The sequence below is a fragment of the Podarcis liolepis genome (genome assembly GCF_965112155.1).
Source record: "Podarcis liolepis genome assembly, chromosome: 11".
Taxonomy (NCBI): domain Eukaryota; kingdom Metazoa; phylum Chordata; class Lepidosauria; order Squamata; family Lacertidae; genus Podarcis; species Podarcis liolepis.
The window spans coordinates 57,431,410-57,444,092 of NC_139565.1; positions in this window are offsets into that span (position 1 = coordinate 57,431,410).

Here is a 12,683-nt window from a genome sequence, read left to right on the forward strand (position 1 = left end):
GGGAAGGAATGTGGTGCCTCAACAGATTCAGCTCTCTCCTGTCGAAAACCTTTTGCAGAAAGACCTCCCCACAGCCGAGTCCCAAATCATGTCTCCATTTACACTCTTTCCCATTAGTTAATTCATTTTGAAGAACTTGGCTAATGCTTTCAACCGACATCATTTAGCTCTGCAGACGACGGTGACCTCAAGCACATAGATCTATCATGGTCTCTTGTTTTGCTTGTCTCACATTCTCTGCCAAGACGAAGCAGATGGCTAGAACCATTAAAAGTGGGGTAGGAGGAAATGAAATTGGAAGGAGAGGCCTTACAGAAACCGACACGTACATTGTCAAGGGCAGTGCACACATTAGGTCAATTTTTTAAAAAAGGAATTCCAACAGTCAATGGATACAAAAGCAGCAGGAACAACCCATTAAGTGGTGATTTTATCGCTTGTTTGAATGGAGCCATCCATTTATGATTCTGTGTAAGCTAAGAGTGAAAGGGAAAAGAAGACCTCTGCTCCGAGGAGCTTACAATCTGAGATTTCACAAACACCACAGTCCCTCTCAATTTCAGTTTCTCGTTTTTCCTTTCTTCAATTCATATCCGCAGCAATGTGAGAATTAATGGGCCATAGCAAGCTAACTTATTCTGTCAGTGTGAGGATTTTCACTTGTGGAGGAGAACTCCCCGCTCCTCTCCTCTTCCCACCCACATCCTGCCCCCCTCCCAAACTTGTTCTTGAGGGTTGGGGGAACCCCCAGAATAGATTTAGGGAGCACAAAGGGGAATAGAGGAGGTTCTGTTGTGCAAATGAAAATCCTAACACTGACAGAACAAGTTGGTTGGATAACAGCATTAAAAAAATAAAAATACCAATTTTAGGTTATATTTTAGTGATCAATATTTCATATATATTTTAACTGCCGCTATATCTGAATTGTCTCTGTTATACCCAATTGCAATTCAATGTATTCTTGTTGTATTTTATGATTTTCCTAATATTGTAAGTGAGCCGGAACTGGTCTGTGACCGTAATAATAAAATTCAATTAAAAAAATAAATAAATACCATCATGAAAATTCATGAAAATCCACCAGCACTTTAGTGTGAAATTCTCCTAATAAGCACGTTTGTTTGTTTTGCAATCATTTTTTACTAAATTTTCCAAAGTTTGACATATAAATTTCAATACATAATCAATTTATCTTTTCTTGACTTCCCACGCCATTTAATAAAAATTTATTACAAAAAAATAAGCGCATGTTGGTATGCAGTTTTGACCAGTATGCTAATTTCTGCAAGGAACCTTCTCTAATAGAACACATATTTATGTGTTATTTCTCCTAATGCACTCATTTCCATACACATCATTTGGCTGGAGAACTGCCATCGCAAAATTCAGAGAAGTGTGAATTTCAAATGGTTGCTGTGCTTCGTGGTCTCTTTGTTGATTTGAGAATGCGTGGGTTTGAAACAAAATTGAATTTCTGCCCCGTCCCTATACCAAAGGGATGGGGGGGGTGCAGAGGAAGGCCAATTGGGAAAAGAGAGGATATAAGAACATAAGTGGAACCAACTGGCCAAAGACCCATCTAGGCCAGCAACCTGATCTTACAATGGCCAACCACTGTTATTGGCGCTGTGGTCTAAACCAGTAAGCCTAGGGCTTGCCGATTGGAAGGTCAGTGGTTCGAATCCCCGCGACGGGGTGAGCTCCCATTGCTCGGTCCCAGCTCCTGCCAACCTAGCAGTTCGAAAGCACGTCAAAGTGCAAGTAGATAAATAGGTACCGCTCCAGTGGGAAGGTAAATGGCATTTCCATGCGCTGCTCTGGTTCGCCAGAAGCAGCTTAGTCCTGCTGGCCACATGACCCGGAAGCTGTCTGCCGGCTCCCTCAGCCAATAAACGAGATGAGCGCCGCAACCCCAGAGTTGTCCACGACTGGACCTAATGGTCAGGGGTCCCTTTACCTTTACGTTTACCTAAGCTGCTTTAGGATTCACTGAATGGAAAGTGGAAAAGAAACACAATAAATAAAATAAAATAAATCAACCAGAATCATAGCTGTCAACCGTCCCTTATTTGGCGGGAAACTCCCTTATCCCAGTGCCGTGTCCCGCTGCTGTCCCGGATTGATGATATCCCGTAAATTTCCCAGGGAGGAGGGAGGCTCCAACTGTGTTGCTTGGCTGCATTGCTCACCCAATAAGGAGTCTAAGAATGACTGGGGGCTGGAGCTTGCATGCCTTGTGCAGATCAAATCTACCACGTTTCCTGGGGACTCGCCTTTGCTCTGCGCTTCCCAGTGGAGAGGTGATGGTGGTTTTCCTTGCTGCATCCCCTTTGCCGGGTTGCTGCGCTGTGGGAACCACCACTTGAGGCTTCGTTTAGCTGCTGGCTGGGCTTTCTCTCTTTGGCTTGGATTGGCTCAGAAGTTCATAGAATCATAGAATCATAGAGTTGGAAGAGACCACAAGGGCCATCGAGTCCTGCCAAGCAGGAAACACCATCAGAGCACTCCTGACATATGGTTGTCAAGCCTCTGCTTAAAGACCTCCAAGGAAGGAGACTCCACCACACTCCTTGGCAGCAAATTCCACTGTCAAACAGCTCTTACTGTCAGGAAGTTCTTCCTAATGTTTAGGTGGAATCTTCTTTCTTGTAGTTTGGATCCATTGCTCCGTGTCCGCTTCTCTGGAGCAGCAGAAAACAACCTTTCTCCCTCCTCTATGTGACATCCTTTTATATATTTGAACATGGCTATCATATCACCCCTTAACCTCCTCTTCTCCAGGCTAAACATGCCCAGCTCCCTTAGCCGTTCCTCATAAGGCATCGTTTCCAGGCCTCTGATCATTTTGGTTGCCCTCCTCTGGACACGTTCCAGTTTGTCAGTGTCCTTCTTGAACTGTGGTGCCCAGAACTGGACACAGTACTCCAGGTGAGGTCTGACCAGAGCAGAATACAGTGGCACTATTACTTCCCTTGATCTAGATGCTATACTCCTATTGATGCAGCCCAGAATTGCATTGGCTTTTTTAGCTGCCGCGTCACACTGTTGGCTCATGTCAAGTTTGTGGTCAACCAAGACTCCTAGATCCTTTTCACATGTACTGCTCTCAAGCCAGGTGTCCCCCATCTTGTATTTGTGCCTCTCATTTTTTTTGCCCAAGTGCAATACTTTACATTTCTCCCTGTTAAAATTCATCTTGTTTGTTTTGGCCCAGTTCTCTAATCTGTCAAGGTCATTTTGAAGTGTGATCCTGTCCTCTGGGGTGTTAGCCACCCCTCCCAGTTTGGTGTCATCTGCAAATTTGATCAGGATGCCCTTGAGTCCATCATCCAAGTCGTTGATAAAGATGTTGAATAAGACCGGGCCCAAGACAGAACCCTGTGGCACCCCACTAGTCACTCTTCTCCAGGATGAAGAGGAACCATTGATGAGCACCCTTTGGGTTCGGTCAGTCAGCCAGTTACAAATCCACTGAGTGGTAGCATAGTCAAGACCACATTTTACCAGCTTCTTTACAAGAATATCATGGGGCACCTTGTCAAATGCCTTGCTGAAATCAAGGTAGGCTATATCCACTGCGTTCCCTTCATCTACCAGGCTTGTAATTCTGTCAAAAAACGAGATCAGGTTAGTCTGACATGACTTATTTTTCAGAAATCCATGCTGACTATTGGTGATCACAGCATTCCTTTCTAGGTGCTCACAGACTGTTTGCTTAATGATCTGCCCCAGAATCTTCCCTGGTATTGATGTCAGACTGACTGGGCGGTAATTATTTGGGTCCTCTCTTTTCCCCTTTTTGAAAATAGGGACAACATTTGCCCTCCTCCAGTCTGCCGGGACTTCGCCTGTTCTCCAGGAATTCTCAAAGATGACTGCCAGTGGTTCTGAGATCACATCTGCCAGTTCTTTTAATACTCTTGGATGCAGTTCATCTGGCCCTGGAGACTTGAATACATCTAAACTAGCCAAATATTCTTGTACTATCTCCTTAGTTATTTTGGGCTGTGTTTCCTTTGCTGAATCATTTGCTCCAAATTCTTCAGGTCGGGCATTGTTTTCTTTATCGGAGAAGACTGAGGCAAAGAAGGCATTGAGGAGTTCAGCCCTTTCTGTGTCCCCTGTTTGCATTTCACCATCTTCTCCTCTGAGTGACCCCACTGTTTCTTTGTTCTTCCTTTTGCTACGAAATTACCCATAAAAGCCTTTTTTGTTGCTTTTTTACGAACATACCTGTGTTTTGTTGCTTTTTTACGAACATACCTGTGTTCGTAAAATCCCTTAAATCTGTAAGTTGACAGCTATGACCAGAATTGTGAGCTGGGAGCCAAAGAATGACTCCATTGACTACTAATGGCTTGGCTACACTTAGCCAGGTCTCTCTCTCTCTCTCTCCCCCACCTCCATCTTTCAATGTCAAACTCTCCTGTGCTGTTTCACAAAATGTTTTTGAGAGTCACTTCCCATCAAAAGCATGTATTCAAAAGAACATGGCATCCCAGGGTGCTTACCTGAGAAACAGCATCACGTCCTTAAGGTGTATGTGGAATTAATTATTTGGATCCTGTACCACCCACAGCCCTCTGGGTAGATATGCACAAATGATATAGGCTCCGAGGGCAGACAACTCCTCTTTGAAGTACGTAAATCTCTCTCCATTTCTAAAACAAAAGGAAAATCAAGATCTAGGGGTACTGAATCGAACAATTCCATGGAAATGGAAATAATTCTCCTGACAATCTTCTCTTTCTGAAGTGCTAGTCATTATGCTGCCAGTGGAACCCTGGCCAGTTTTAAAGTTTAAAATGGGCTCTCTCAAAAGAGCTATTTATTTTGAGTAGGTGGCAATTTCCTGGCCTCACCTCACCCAGAAATTTATATAGTATTTTAGTAGCTATTTGCCTCTTGGCAGTTTTTATAAAGATTGCTATTTTTAAAAGCCCATGGCAGCCTTTCAAGTGTCCGTTGGTTTTCGGTGGAACTCTGCATGTGTTTTTTCAATCTCGTTTTTCAGCCGCTTCATAAATTGCTTGAGTTCTGTCATCGTCTTCCTTCTATGGATCCACTCACACGACAGGGACATAGTTGGCAGTTCGACTGGCTTGCTATTTGAGTGAACTACTCTGCCAATGAAGATGGAACATCTCCAATCCTTTGGCACTTGCTGGTCAGGCTCGTAAAACCCCACACAGAGCTACAATTCTCAGAATCAACCCATCTTCAAAGGGAACTCTGAAAATTGAACCCTTTTAATTGGACTAGGAATCTCCTCACAAGTCTCTGCTCCCTCAAAAAACTACAGCTCCCAGAATTCTTTGGGGTGGGGGAAGCCATGATGGTTTAAAGCGGTATCATAGTGCTTTAAAATGGATGGTGTTAACGTGGCCTCCCCAAAACATGGACGTTCCACCTGAAATGCAAAAGAGGAAGGGATTTTACCCCATTCTCTTGCCACAGAACCTTTCCTGAAATACAACAAGCCAACGTTTTGATGTTTCAGAATTGTGATCCAGACTTCTCTCCTTTTTCCCAAGACAGTTTCCAGCATTCCGCACACTCCTAAACTCTATCCAGGCATTCTGAATTCAAAATGGCTGACATTGGGACCACACTGGCACCTCTCAGGTGGGCCCCAATGCCATTCTAAGAGAACGAAGGAGGTGTTCGTGGCAAGTTCCGGCACCTCTTTTTCTGGAAAAAGGTAAAGTTACCTCTGACGTTAGGTCCAATTGCAGATGACTCTGGTGTTGTGTGCTCATCTCGCTCTATAGGCCGAGGGAGCCGGTGTTTGTCCGCAGAAAGTTTTTCTGGGTCATGTGGGTCACTGTGTATATCGATTAGCAGCCAACTTCCCCACTTTGCTCAGGAGAAATATGAAGAGGTCTATGATTTATTGGTTTATTGGTTAATGATCCTCAGTCAATAGGCAGTAATTACCCTTTGGCTTAACATTCACCCTTTGCCAGAAGGCAACATTTCACTTCAGTTTCAACTGCTGCCATGGGAATGAATGAGAGTTATAAGAGTAGAGGTTCTTACCCTAGTCTGTATCTACATTGGATTAAGAATTGTTTCTTGGTATGTTTATTTTTACGGGATGCGGGTGGCGCTGTGGTCTAAACCACAGAGCCTAGGGTTTGCCGATCGGAAGGTTGGAAGTTTGAATCCCCACGACGGGGTGAGCTCCCGTTGTTTGGTCCCAGATCCCGCCCACCTAGCAGTTCGAAAGCATGTCAAAGTGCAAGTAGATAAATAGGTACCGCTCTGGCGGGAAGGTAAACGGCGTTTCCATGCCCTGCTCTGGTTCACCAGAAGCGGCTTACTCATGCTGGCCACATGACCCAGAAAAACTTTCTGCGGACAAACACCGGCTCCCTCGGCCTATAGAGCGAGATGAGCACACAACACCAGAGTAATCTGCAATTGGACCTAACGTCAGAGGTAACTTTACCTTTTATGTTTATTTTTTATATTTTTTTCTGATGATGCTTTTGGTGTTAATCACTTCAGGATTACAGATGCTGGGTCCTGCCATTGGGGTCTGGCCTGTTGTGTTATTGGATCACTGCAGTACCATCTTTGGCCAGTGGTCTTGGGGGCACCCCTGTGCAACAGAGAGCAAAGCAGAAGGCCACAGGCTGGTGGCGCAGAGTGTAAGGTGCCAAGATCCTGTTCAAGATTCTTAAGAACATAAGAAGAGTCCTGCTGGATCAGGCCAATGGCCCATTTACCCCAGGATCCTTATCTTGCAGGAGTTGAACAGGTGCCCATAGGAAACCTGCAAGCTATACATGAGCACAACTGCACTCTGCTCACCTGTGATTCTCAGCAAAAGGTTTTAATGGCCATACTCCCTCTGACAGTGGAGATAGAAGCCAGCCACTGTGGCTAGTAACTGTTGATGCCTTTTGGTTTGAATGAAATCAGGATAGTTTGGTTAAGTCTGTTGTTGTTGTTTAGTCATTTAGTCATGTCCGACTCTTCGTGACCCCATGGACCAGAGCACGCCAGGCACTCCTGTCTTCCACTGCCTCCCACAGTTTGGTCAAACTCATGCTGGTAGCTTCGAGAACACTGTCCAACCATCTTGTCCTCTGTCATCCCCTTCTCCTTGTGCCCTCCATCTTTCCCAACATCAGGGTCTTTTCCAGGGAGTCTTCTCTTCTCATGAGGTGGCCCAAGTATTGGAGCCTCAGCTTCAGGACCTGTCCTTCCAGTGAGCACCCAGGGCTGATTTCCTTCAGAATGGAACGGTTTGATCTTCTTGCATCCATGGGACTCTCAAGAGTCTCCTCCAGCACCATAATTCAAAAGCATCAATTCTTCGGCAACCGGCCTTCTTTATGGTAGGGACATGGAGGGCGCTGTGGTCTAAACCACTGAGCCTCTTGGGTTTGCCAATCAGAAGGTTGGCATTTCAAATCCCCTCGACAAAGTGAGCTCCCGTTGCTCTGTCCCAGCTCCTGCCAGCCTAGCAGTTTGAAAGCACACCAGTGCAAGTAGATAAATAGGTGCCTCTGTGGCAGGAAGGTAAATGGCATTTCCGTGCGCTCTGGTTTCCATCACTGTGTTCCGTTGTGCCAGAAGCGGTTTAGTCATGCTGGCCACATGACCTGGAAAGTTGTTTGTGGACAAACGCCAGCTCCCTTGGCCTGAAAGCAATATGAGCGCAGTAACCCCATAGTCGCCTTTGACTGGAGTTAACCATCCAGGGGTCCTTTACCTTACCTTTACCTTTTACACCATCATAATGGACTGTCTCTCCCTTTTGATGGACTAGAATAGGAGTAAGCAGCATGACACCCTCCATATACTGCTAGACTACAATTCCTATCATTCCTGACCTTAAGCCATGCTAGCTGGTGGACATCTTGTTGGCTGCCCAATGGATTAGGACAAATTCTCATGTTTGAATCCCACATTCCTCCTTAGACATCATGGTGGCCTTGAGGAGCAGAATTCCAGATGTTCTCAGAGGCTGAGAAGCCAAATGCACTTTATGATGGATACTATCATATTTTGCTGTTGATCTCAGGTGGTTGAGGACACATTTTAGGTCAGCATGTGGCCTTCCAGATGTTGTGGAACTACAACCCCCATCATTCCCGGCTGATGGACATGCTGTTGGCCAACTACATCTGGGGAGCTTCTGTTTCAGATGCTGTGGAAGAATTTGCACAGTCTGGACATTGGGAGGGATGACTTCCTCCCTCTCTTCAAGACATTCCTGTTCACCCACTGGCTGTGGCGGTAGCAGAGAACACCTGCTAACAAGCTCTTTCCCAACGCGGTGGAGCCAACTGGCACAGAATGCCTTTTAAATTAAACCTCCTCCTCTTGACATTTAGGCACTGCCAATGTGCTCACACTCTTGCTTCAGCGACTCAACATGTGCCAGTGGTTTGAAAAAGCCCACTATTGGATAGGGCAGAAAACAGATTGCAGTCAGATGCTTCGGCGTGGAGGAAATCAACTGGGGAGGTGTGGGGCGGGGGGAGGAAAGAGAAGCATATAGAGCTTCATTGACACCCCATAGCAGGCAGCAAATCAGGTTGGGGGGAGAGACCCCTGAAGGCAACAGAAGGGGAGAAACGAGAGAAGTGAAGGAATACATGAAGATAACAGATACGAATTTTGTACTCACAATATTTCAAAGTTTCCAAACCAGCAACCGCCTCATTCTAGTGATATTTCAAATGTTCTTTCAAGACTTTCTAAACTCCTGTGGTTACACATGCACACTTAAATTGTTGCACTCCACCCCAATCTCCTATGTGAGATTTCAGTGGTCCCGCAGTAACACAGGGTTCATGTTTCCTTTCGGGAATGAGGCACAACAGAGACTGTGGTGTCTTTATGATATACAGCCGTATCTTGGTTGCCAAACACCTTGGAACTCATACGTTTCAGCTCCCAGACTATCAAAAACCAGAAGTGAGTGCTCTGGTTTTCTAACGATTTTCGGAAGCCGAACGTCCGGCGCGGCTTCCGATTGGCTGCAGAAGCTTCCTGCAGCCAATCAGAAGCCGTGTTTGGGTTTCTGAAAGTTTTGGAAGTCGAATGGACTTCTGGAACGGATTCCACTCGATTTCCAAGGTATGACTGTATATTTACACATATATACAAACTGAGTCTAGGGGTGGGGGAATCCTAGCATTACACCCCGAGAGGGTCTCCTTCGTCTCCCATAGGTGCAACTATAATGGATTTTTTAAAGAAGACCTCAGTCATGGCTCTGCGTCTCCCACTGCTGGTGAGGACTTTTCTCCCTGCCCGCATCATACTCTGATCCCATCTCTCAAGCTCACAAAACTGACAATTTTCCCCTACTCGCTTACATCAGGCCCACAGCAATTCTGAAACATCCCCTCCCCATATGCAGCCGGTACAACCATTGATTCACTGATAGCCAGTCTTCGTTTCTTAATGGCTTATCTGCCAGGGGATTCCCCAGCAAGGAAAAAGCAGTTTTAGCTTTTATTTTCACATTAGGGAAGGGGATCTGGAACCCAGGAATTTAGGGGAGTCAAGGAACCCCACACGGCCATCGCAAAATTATTTACAGTCCAGTCCTAAGAACATCTAACTCAATGGTAAGCCTTATGGAATTTAATGGGTCTTGCTTATTACTTCATTTCATTTTTTATTGTTCATATGCCAGCTGATCATAAGAAGTACTGTTTAAGAACTGGCACCTGGGTTTGCTGTTTTCCTCTTCCCTCCCTCTCCCTTTTTCCTTGTGTGTTGCATTTTTTTAAAAGACTGTAATCCTGCAGGAAGAGACTGTCTTGTTTCAACTGCTTGCATGTAAACCACCTTGGCAGCTTTTCAGGCTAAAGAATGGCATACAAATGCTCTAAATCAAGCATAGGCAAACTCTGGCCCTCCAGATGTTTGGGACTACAATTCCCACCATCCCTGACCACTGGTCCTGTTAGCTAGGGGTGATGGGAATTGTAGTCCCAAACAACTGGAGGGCCGGAGTTTGCCTATGCCTGCTCTAAATAAATAAATAAATTCAGAGAACTTCCCCAGACAGAAGACCAAACACCTCTTGTGATGAAAACTTGAATCCATGCCTGTCTCCTCAATCTCATCAATGCTCAGTTAAGTGCTATATCTTCTTCCTTCTGTGATAATATAGCTCAGTGGGTACAGCACGGGACTCTTAATCTCAGCATTATGAGTTCAATCCTCACATTGGGCAAACAATGCCTGCATTTCGGGGGGGTTGGACTAGATGACCCTTGTGCTCCCTTTCAACTCTACAGTTCTATGATTCTCTATTTCCCGTGCGCTCTTTGGACCTGGGTTCTGTGGGTTTACATCTGTTTACTCAAACAGCCTGAACAGAACATCACAGCTGCTCATTGATAAAGTACAAAGCAGTAGCGTAGATCAGGTTTCCTGAAAGCCTTTCGGGAGAAAATCTTTGGACAACTGTTAATGCCCCACTCATCCTTTCCTGCAGGGCCCTCTTCCCCTCTTCCACCTCCCATCCTTGCTTTAAATCTATTGAAGATAAGCTATTAAAAGGAAGGTTTACGTGGAGCCATCTGAGTGCGACAAAAGGGGGCTGAGATAAATGCTCCTCACTCCCCCATCTGATTTGCTCCGTATAAGATATCTACTTAGAATTAGGTCACCGTCTCTACATTTCTTTGCTCTTCTCCATTCGCTGTATTAACCTTTCATGTTTTCAGACTCTGCCCTACAGTTTTAAAACACGTGAACTTTTCACTTTCCCTCCCAGACATGCCTTCCATCGAATCAATTTTCTCAAGAAGACGCGGCGTTCCTTCCCCCCCCCTTCTCCGCGGTGGCGGCTGCACTTGATTTTCAAACAGTTTGGCCCATCTTTCAAATGCCACTTCAAGCAAACAACTTACGGAGGGGAGAGACAAGGCAGAACAATAAACCGACTGTAAAATGGCTCATACAGAGATGAAGGCTGGTGTTTGTTCCTGGGCTTTTCAATTAAAGGGCGGGAGACTCACACCATTTTAAAAGGAGGCAACGGCAGCAGGGAACCTTAAAAAAAAACCACACACACATGCATTTTAAGAACCGGAATGAATGTTGAGAGATAGCGGCGATGGGTATAATCCCTTGGTTCTCCTCAGGGAAAGGCGAGTAGAGAGCACAACCCGTAATCTTTTCTCAAAGTTTGAGGTTGCTAGGTTTTTTCCTCTTTTTTATTTTATTATTATTAATTGACATCCATGTTGCTGTTGTTTAGTCATTTAGTTGTGTCCGACTCTTCATGACCCTATGGACCAGAGCACGCCAGGCCCTCCTGTCTTCCACTGCCTCCCGCAGTTTGGTCAAACTCATGTTCGTAGCTTCGAGAACACTGTCCAACCATCTCGTCCTCTGTCGTCCCCTTCACCTTGTGCCCTCCATCTTTCCCAACATCAGGGTCTTTTCCAGGGAGTCTTCTCTTCTCATGAGGTGGCCAAAGTATTGGAGCCTCAGCTTCAGGATCTGTCCTTCCAGTGAGCACTCAGGGCTGATTTCCTCCAGAATGGATAGGTTTGATCTTCTTGCAGTCCATGGGACTCTCAAGAGTCCCCTCCAGCACCATAATTCAAAAGCATCAATTCTTCGGTGATCAGCCTTCTTTATGGTCCAGCTCTCACTTCTATACATCACTACTGGGAATTGACTTCCATACACAATCTTAAATACATGTACTGTGGATGTTCCGGCTGTGAACGTGATCCATGCGAGATGCACATTTGCAACCTGCAGTAGCACATCTGCGCACGCACAGCTTGTAATTTGGCACTTCTGCGAATGCACAAAGCACAATTTAGTGCTTCTGCGCATGCACGATTGCCAAAACCCAGAAGTAACCAGCTCCGGTAGTTCCAGGTTTTGGCGCGTCCGTAACCTGAAAAAACACAACCTGAAGCGTCTGTAACCCGAGGTATGACTGTACAAAGAAAGGGTGAAACTTATAATAATGGTAATAACAACCTTAAATAATTATACCGTTAAATATTGACTTAAACTTGTGCTTGTACACACTCTTTTCTTATACTTTCTAACTACCCCTGACCATTAGATCCAGTCATGACTGACTCTGGGGTTGCAGCACTCATCTCGCTTTATTGGCTGAGGGAGCCGGCATACAGCTTCTGTGGCCAGCATGACTAAGCTGCTGCTGGCGAACCAGAGCAGCGCACGGAAACGCCGTTTACCTTCCCGCTGGAGTGGTACCTATTTATCTACTTGCACTTTGACGTGCTTTCGAACTGCTAGGTTGGCAGGAGCAGGGACCGAGCAATGGGAGCTCACCCCGTCGTGGGGATTTGAACCGCCGACCTTCTGATCGGCAAGTCCTAGGCTCTGTGGTTTAACCCACAGCGCCACCCGCTTTCCTCATACTTTCTAACTAAACAAAAATAAACCAAAGTTAAAATCCAATAAACTAAATTATATCAAAACCGACTTCCTGTCATTTCCCGATGTAAGTTACATTTACAACTTTGAATGTACTTATATTTCTTACCTTGCTCTTACTATATTTTCTAGTACTTTCTTATAACATATTGTTCCATTTTCCCTTATTTAATAATATTTAATTTACACAAGGGTCATTCAAACACTGCCGTAGTTGTTATGTCCTTATTATATTTTTGTACGTATTTCTTGAACGTATCCCTTTTTTGCGTGAA